The sequence below is a fragment of the Rhagoletis pomonella genome, unplaced genomic scaffold, assembly GCF_013731165.1.
Source record: "Rhagoletis pomonella isolate Grant_MI unplaced genomic scaffold, Rhpom_1.0 Rhpom_scaffold_00002, whole genome shotgun sequence".
Lineage (NCBI taxonomy): Eukaryota > Metazoa > Arthropoda > Insecta > Diptera > Tephritidae > Rhagoletis > Rhagoletis pomonella.
The window spans coordinates 98463415-98470449 of NW_023458556.1; positions in this window are offsets into that span (position 1 = coordinate 98463415).

The following is a 7035-nucleotide window of genomic DNA, read 5'->3' on the forward strand; positions in this document are numbered from 1 at the left end:
TGTCCCTGCGGTGTTCCAAAAAAAACAAAATACAAAATCACATTTTCCCGCTTTTTATAATCGAAACTGTATGGTGGAAAGTGTGTTCTAATATCTATTTGATACACAAAAATGATCACGGCTGTACTTTTTGCTGGTATATTACATACATATGTTCCATTTAGTTAAACAATATAAGAATATTGTAGTATGTACCACAAAAACGTATATTTTCTATAAAAAATCATAACTCAGAAAAAAAAAATCTTCGCTAATAGAGATTTGGGTTGATTGTAGTTCAAAGTGTCTCTTTCCCGGTAAAAAAGTTTGAGAGAAAAAAATACACTTTTTGAGAAATTACATAAAAAAAAAAATTTGCACTTTTTGTTTATTGTTAAATAAAAAATTTTAAATAATGGAAATCAATAATTATGTAATTCTATCTTGAAGTGACAAGAATTACTGACATTTGAGTAAAAACATTGTTGGAATCTATTAAATTTTGACAAAGTTATGGGCATTTTAAAAAAACATTCTCACTGTCAATTCGAATAATCGATTTTTGCCTGAAAAACAAAATCGCGTTTAATTCGGCCGAAAAATTTTTCCGAGCCAAAAGAAAAAATACGTGTTTCATTATTTGGACCAACAAACAATGTATTTGAGTGTGGTCGAAATTAAAAATCATGCTCGTACCTGACCGGTTGTCTGGAAATGGAAAGCATCAGGTTTATTTTTTAGATTGTCAAAAAACTTGATTACAATTCTTTTATAAGTTAAATGAATTATTAAGAGATGGGTATCAATCGAAATGTGTATTAACTACATGTAGAGAGTTGCCACCTGTTTAAAAAATCAAATTCCACTTGAATTAAAGGAATTAGGTAATTTAAATAGATGGGAATTACCATAAAGGAGTCAGACGAGAGAGGTTTAAGAAGGTTTTAGCTTAAAAATATTACCAATAGGGTTGTCACCTGTTTGTAGAGTCGAATTTAGTTAAACTAAAATAATAATTACGTCAAACCATAGGATTACGCCACTGTATTTGTTATTTTATTACAAATACATACACTGTCAATCAGCGATTTGTTCTGATTACATTCCTTTTAAATTACGGGACTCTTAAATTAACTCAGGAATGTTTTTAATCTTCACTTATTTCTTTCTAAATATGTAAATTTTTTTCATTTTTTCTGATACTCATATTGATATGCATATTTCAGTTACCTTGCTCCCTTAATTAAGGTGAATTTGATTTTTTAAACATGTAGCAAACCTTCTACGTGTCATTTAGAGGAAAAGTATTTTCAAAACTAGATCAATTGATACCCATATTGTAATATCTGATTCATTTAACTTATTAAATAGTTCTAATAAAATTTCTAACCGGTGGCAACCCTTTTCAAAAATAAGAAACTTTATTGGACATCTACAGGCCAAGCCCTGTCATTTGACACCTCACTTTTGAAAATAGAACGAACTATTTGTACATACCTATGTAACACAGCCACAAGAACCCAAATTTTCAACTTCAAACTGCATTTACAGTGAAAGTATGAAAGTTATCCAAAAACCAATTGCATTTTTGGATTTAGCGTCCACAATTATACTAAGAAGCGAATTTTCATTTAAATCCGTCTATAATTCAAGCACTGTGCTACGTGCCGAATATCAGCAAGTCGCCCCATAAATAAAATTATTTCGAATGTATCGGTATCTGGTCCACCTATCAGAAAAAAATATCCTATATGTTAACTCAGACAATAATCTACCTACGTGCCAAATTTCAAACAAATCGGACCATAAATAAGACTTTTTCGAATGGCCCACTTAACGGAAAAAATGGATCCTATATGCTAATCTAGGCAAAGGCTACCTACGTACCAAATGCATTTTTTTTAGCGTAGCTCGACCCCTGCGCCACCTCTCGGAAAAATTTAAACTCTGTGCGCACCTCCTTCTAAACACCTTTCCAAAAAAGCTGCAATCATTCGAGTCGGTTATGAAACATGGGAGAAAATTGCTCCCAATTGATTCATGATCACAATGAATTTCACAATTATCCGAAATTTTCCAAGCTTCACAACGAATTTTCCACCTTTACATCGTCCCAAATCATCAAATCACGCGATAAAATGCAAAATTTCGTCGAAAAAAAATAAAAATTTTCGCGTTCTTCCGGATTTATCCGAGTTTTCCACTTAGAATTTTCTATTTTTCCATTCGAAAGCCATTCCGAAGGAATTGCACCAAAAATTCCATACAAAAAAATTAAATTTAGATTTTTCCAACTTCCAGACTTTCCCGGAAGGTTTTCCTAAAATTTTCTTAAGTAAAAACCTTCTCCTGGCAATTACAAAAAACTAAAAAAAAACTAGTCAAATCGGCTCAACCGATCTCAATTGATGAATTACTATACATTTTTCACACCATTTTTATATATATAGATTAAAAATTAACGAAAAAAATTTATTACGAAAAACTTTGCGAATATTTAACAAAAAAAAAAACACTGTACGGAAACATATTCTGGTGAGTGTAATTCCAAATTTTAAAATTGGATTTATGCCACTTGGAGTTATGTCATGGTACCTTCCTAGCACAGTCAGCTGCCAAATTAAATATATACTAAAATGTTTGCCTTATAACGGATAATGATTCAAAATGTTTGTCGGTAATAGTAAGGGAAAGCCTTCTGTACAATGTAAAAAAGTTGCTTCCACATCCTCCCCAGAGCCCTAACCTCAACCCAATAGAGCGTTTGTGGGTTGACATGGAAAGGAAACTTCGCGAGCATCAAATCAGGAGCAAGCGAGACCTTTAAAGATGCGCTTTAGGATCAGTGTTGTCATTTTAGCTGTTTTCCGGCTAGATTTAGCCGGTTACGATAGCAAACAGCCGTTAGCCATTTTGCAGAAAAAAATTAGCCTATTTTAGCCGATTTTGCTATTTGCATTGTTTTCTTAAAATTTCAATATGTATATATGTTTCAATTTTTGACTAAGCGACCCAAAATCTGTTAGAAATGGCTACTAGCCTTATCGTGGAGAAAATTTTCATGTCATGGTTGTATGAAATTGGGCCGATTTCGCTTATTTTTATTTTAAATGTTTGTTATAAATGTCTTAATTTTAAGTGTGAAATTTTAATCGCAAGCTTAGAAAATAACAATTGTTTGTGTTTGGATATAGTGCCAACAGAATAAATATTACATGTAGGTATACACTACCGGAACAAAGTATTGGCACAGCAAATTTTTCACAATATATGCAACAATTTTTTTTCTAATATTTTTCCGCAAATTTTGTATAAAAATATGGTTCATTCAACAAAAAAATAAAATTCCTATACTTTGTGCAAAACTCGCGAAAATTTTGCACATTTTCATTAAAATTTTCAACTTTTTAATCAGATTTTTTAGATTTTTTTTTGAGTATCCAGTTTTGCAGCCCATTATTCTAGTAAAAAAATGCAAGTTCGGGGTTAGTCAAAAATCGCGATGATTTTTGAGAATTTTTTTTGTTGAAGGTGTTTTGCATTTTTTCCATATAAATTATTTCCGAGAAAAATTTTTTGTATGAAAGAGACTGCGTGAAAAAAATTGCCAATAATCAACTGTAATTCCTAGCTACTTAAAACTTGCACTTTATTATAATAAAGTTGATTGGACTACAAATCTGCATACTAAAAAAAATCTAAAAAATCTGATTAATAAGTTGAAAATTTTCATGAAAATTTGCTGAATTTTCGCGAGTTTTCCACAAAGTTTACGAATTATATTTTTATGTTTTTTGTTGTAGAACAAACTATATTTTTATACGAAATCAGCGGAAAATATAAGAATGAAAATTGTTACATATATTGTGAAAAATTTGCCGTGCCAATACTTTGTTCCGGCAGTGTATTTTCTTCCCAAATAGCGCACATTCAATTCTGCCTAAATTACGAAAAATCATTTTTGCCCACTCTCAAAGGTTATTTTTAAGCACTATGTACACATATGTATTTTTTTAAACAAACTGTTTTGCTGAGAACTTATTTAAATTCCAAAAACCTAATGCCAAGTTGAATTAAAAGAACCAACACCGAAATGCGTCAAAATGAAAATAAAAGAGCACAAATTTCTATGTAAAGCAAAACTCTCTTTGAACCCTACAAGTCATCAGCCGGTCATATGACCGGTCATCTAAATGAGAGATCTGCAGCCTTTTGGCATCATATTTTACATCAGAATTGAAGGGATTTCTGAAAAATTTGCCCAGATCTTGTGTATAACTGTGATTTTGCATCCCTTGTCAATATATGACCTCGGTTGATGTTAACTTAAGGTCGTTGTTTTACTGCCTTAAAATTGAGTGTATTGAGAATCGGTCAATCTGAAAAGTCCTTGTAGGGAAGACAATAGGTTTGTTCGTCGAAAATCCAGCGAGAATTATCATTCAAAATATCAGATGGTAAGAAAAAATGCTCCCAAATTCTCTCTCATGTAGAGAAACTTGCAATTTTCTGTACGAACGCAAATTTGTAAGTTTTTCTGCCAGCTAGTGTCCACGGTTGCATTTCAAACAAAAAACAGGATCTACGTGTATATATCTTGTCAGTCCGACTTTTTTCAACATACGTTTTAATTTCTTTGTCGGGTTAACTATGCGGTTCTGGTTGAGATTGCATTCCGATTACGAATACAGTTTTTTTTTGCCGAGTACCTTTCAAATTATTGGAATTAACTAAATTAATTAAATAAACAAGTATTTACTCACATTATTCATTTTAAAATCGCTCCAGTTTGTAAATTTTTAAATTAAACAACGAACTTAGTTATTCAAATTATCGTCGACAAAAAGTCCAACCATGTGCCACAACATATGTTTTTCCTAATTGCAAATTATTGCTGGCAAAATTTTTTCCGGCTTGAATTTGTAACTTCTCTCCAAGAAATAGTCTTTCTACTCGTGATTTATTTAAATAAAACATGTGAAATTTAGTTGAAACAGTTTAGCCATTTTTAGCCGTTTTTTTTGCCAATTTAGCCGGTTCGTCCAAAAAGTTATCGCAACACTGTTTAGTATATATGGGAGAGTATATACCAGGGTATTACCGGGTAGTTTACTCTATGAATAGAGGGCTTAAAGCCGTGCTTGATGCCAAAGGTTACAACACTTTATACTAATTTGCATTAAATAGTTAACTTTTTAAACAGTTAATCATTTTAAATTTAGTGTACAAGTTTTTTTTTGGGTTCGAAAAATGGAGTTTCTGTACATTGTTAAAGTTTCGGAGCTAGACTTAGTTATTTGAAATTAATCTCTATTGTTGACATAAAATAGAAGTATCTGTATTTTAATGGGTTTAGGTTTTACTTAAATAGGTTAACTAATGGCAAAGATATTAAACTTTGAAGATGAGTACCTTCAATGTACAACTTTTTTTTGGTTCACGGTATGCAGCTGGCTTTAAATATCATGGACTGAATAATGAAAGCTACCACGGGACTTTTGGTCGTGGTGAATGCTTTACCAAATTACACTGGTTTACGGCAAAAACGTTCAATTGAGCGAGCGCTCAAATAACACGCTAGAAGCATGCAATCTATTTGCCAAGTTTTTTCAAAACGTACTGTGAGTTCAACCCACACATGTGCTCATCTCACCAGCAATTTACTGAAAGTATCTCTCTTGAAGACTTTCTTATATCTGAAGATGAATTAGTTTCTGCAATTGTGAATCTAAAGCAGAGGCGGGCATTTTTTGATTTTCCAAACACATGTAATTGGGCTTCAAAATGCTGCTTGCTGCGACGTCGACACATGTATACTATCATCGTCTTCGTGCGTCTTACGATAATTGACAATTGACTGATGCTTCGCTGGTATTTCGCCAAAGCAAATCAAATCAGTTGCTGCTGAGAGTGTTCGGACGCACAAAGTTTTCTTAGTGGTAAATATGCATGAAAAATTGTGGTACATTCCAAAACAATGTGGTAGATTCAAATAAATAAATTTATAAATATGTTATATGCACTTATGGTCAGCTGATTAAGTCAAGTGACATTTTGACCAGTTTTGGCTAATTACATTTTTTGTTTATTTATTGTTTATCTTTTTTTTTGCTGACGGTGCTAGGCATTTTCTTCCATATAAAAGAAGTTGTCAATCATTAAAAACCAACACGATTTCTTAGCGCTTGAAATTTGCACTTTGAGCTACTAAATTTTAATGGGCTATAAAACTGCATACCTAAAACTTTTCTGGAAATTCTAAATAAAAAGCTAAAGCGATAGAATAAGATGCCTTTTTTAGAAGTGATCTATCATTTTCTGATAGAGAATCATTTTCTGATAGACATTGATAATTTTCGTGATGAAGTATATTACTTTCCCCAACCCTAAATTTAATAAAGGACGCTGCTTTTAATTCTAAAAGCTTCTTCGATCACCCTCTTTCACCTTTTCAAAATGACTATGACACAGTTTGTAATGTCTTTTTAAACCAGGCATAACATTGCGACTCATAACGCGAAAGCAAATCACGCATTTCGCACACCAATCCATGTTTTCTATGCAAAAAAAATGTATTTCTCATTCCTCCCGAAACAGTTTATGTGTACATTATTCGAATAGTTGCGCAGTGAAGTCTCAGCAGGAACTGATTTGATTTGCTTTGCCGAAGTGCTAGCAAAGCATCAGTCAATCGCCAATTATCGTAAGACGCACGAAGACGATCATATCATCCATGTGTCGACGTCGCAGCAAGCAATGTTGTTTTCTGTTGTAGAAAATACCCATTCATTATTGCGCAAATGAACAAATTAAAAAAAGAAGTTTCAAGATCTGAAAGTTTTTTAGCTTACGGTGGTAGAAGTAGTAGAAATGTAATTTAGCAAATAAAAAGTGTTATCTATTCCACAAATATGGGAACATCCGAGAACTGGCTGTTGAGCAAAACTTCGCTGCTTCGCACACAAGCGCATGTGTGTGATAGTGTGAGTGCCCACTTCTGATCTAAAGCCAAGTTGTAAATATGAGCGTGACGACCTTCCAGCAATATTCTTCAAA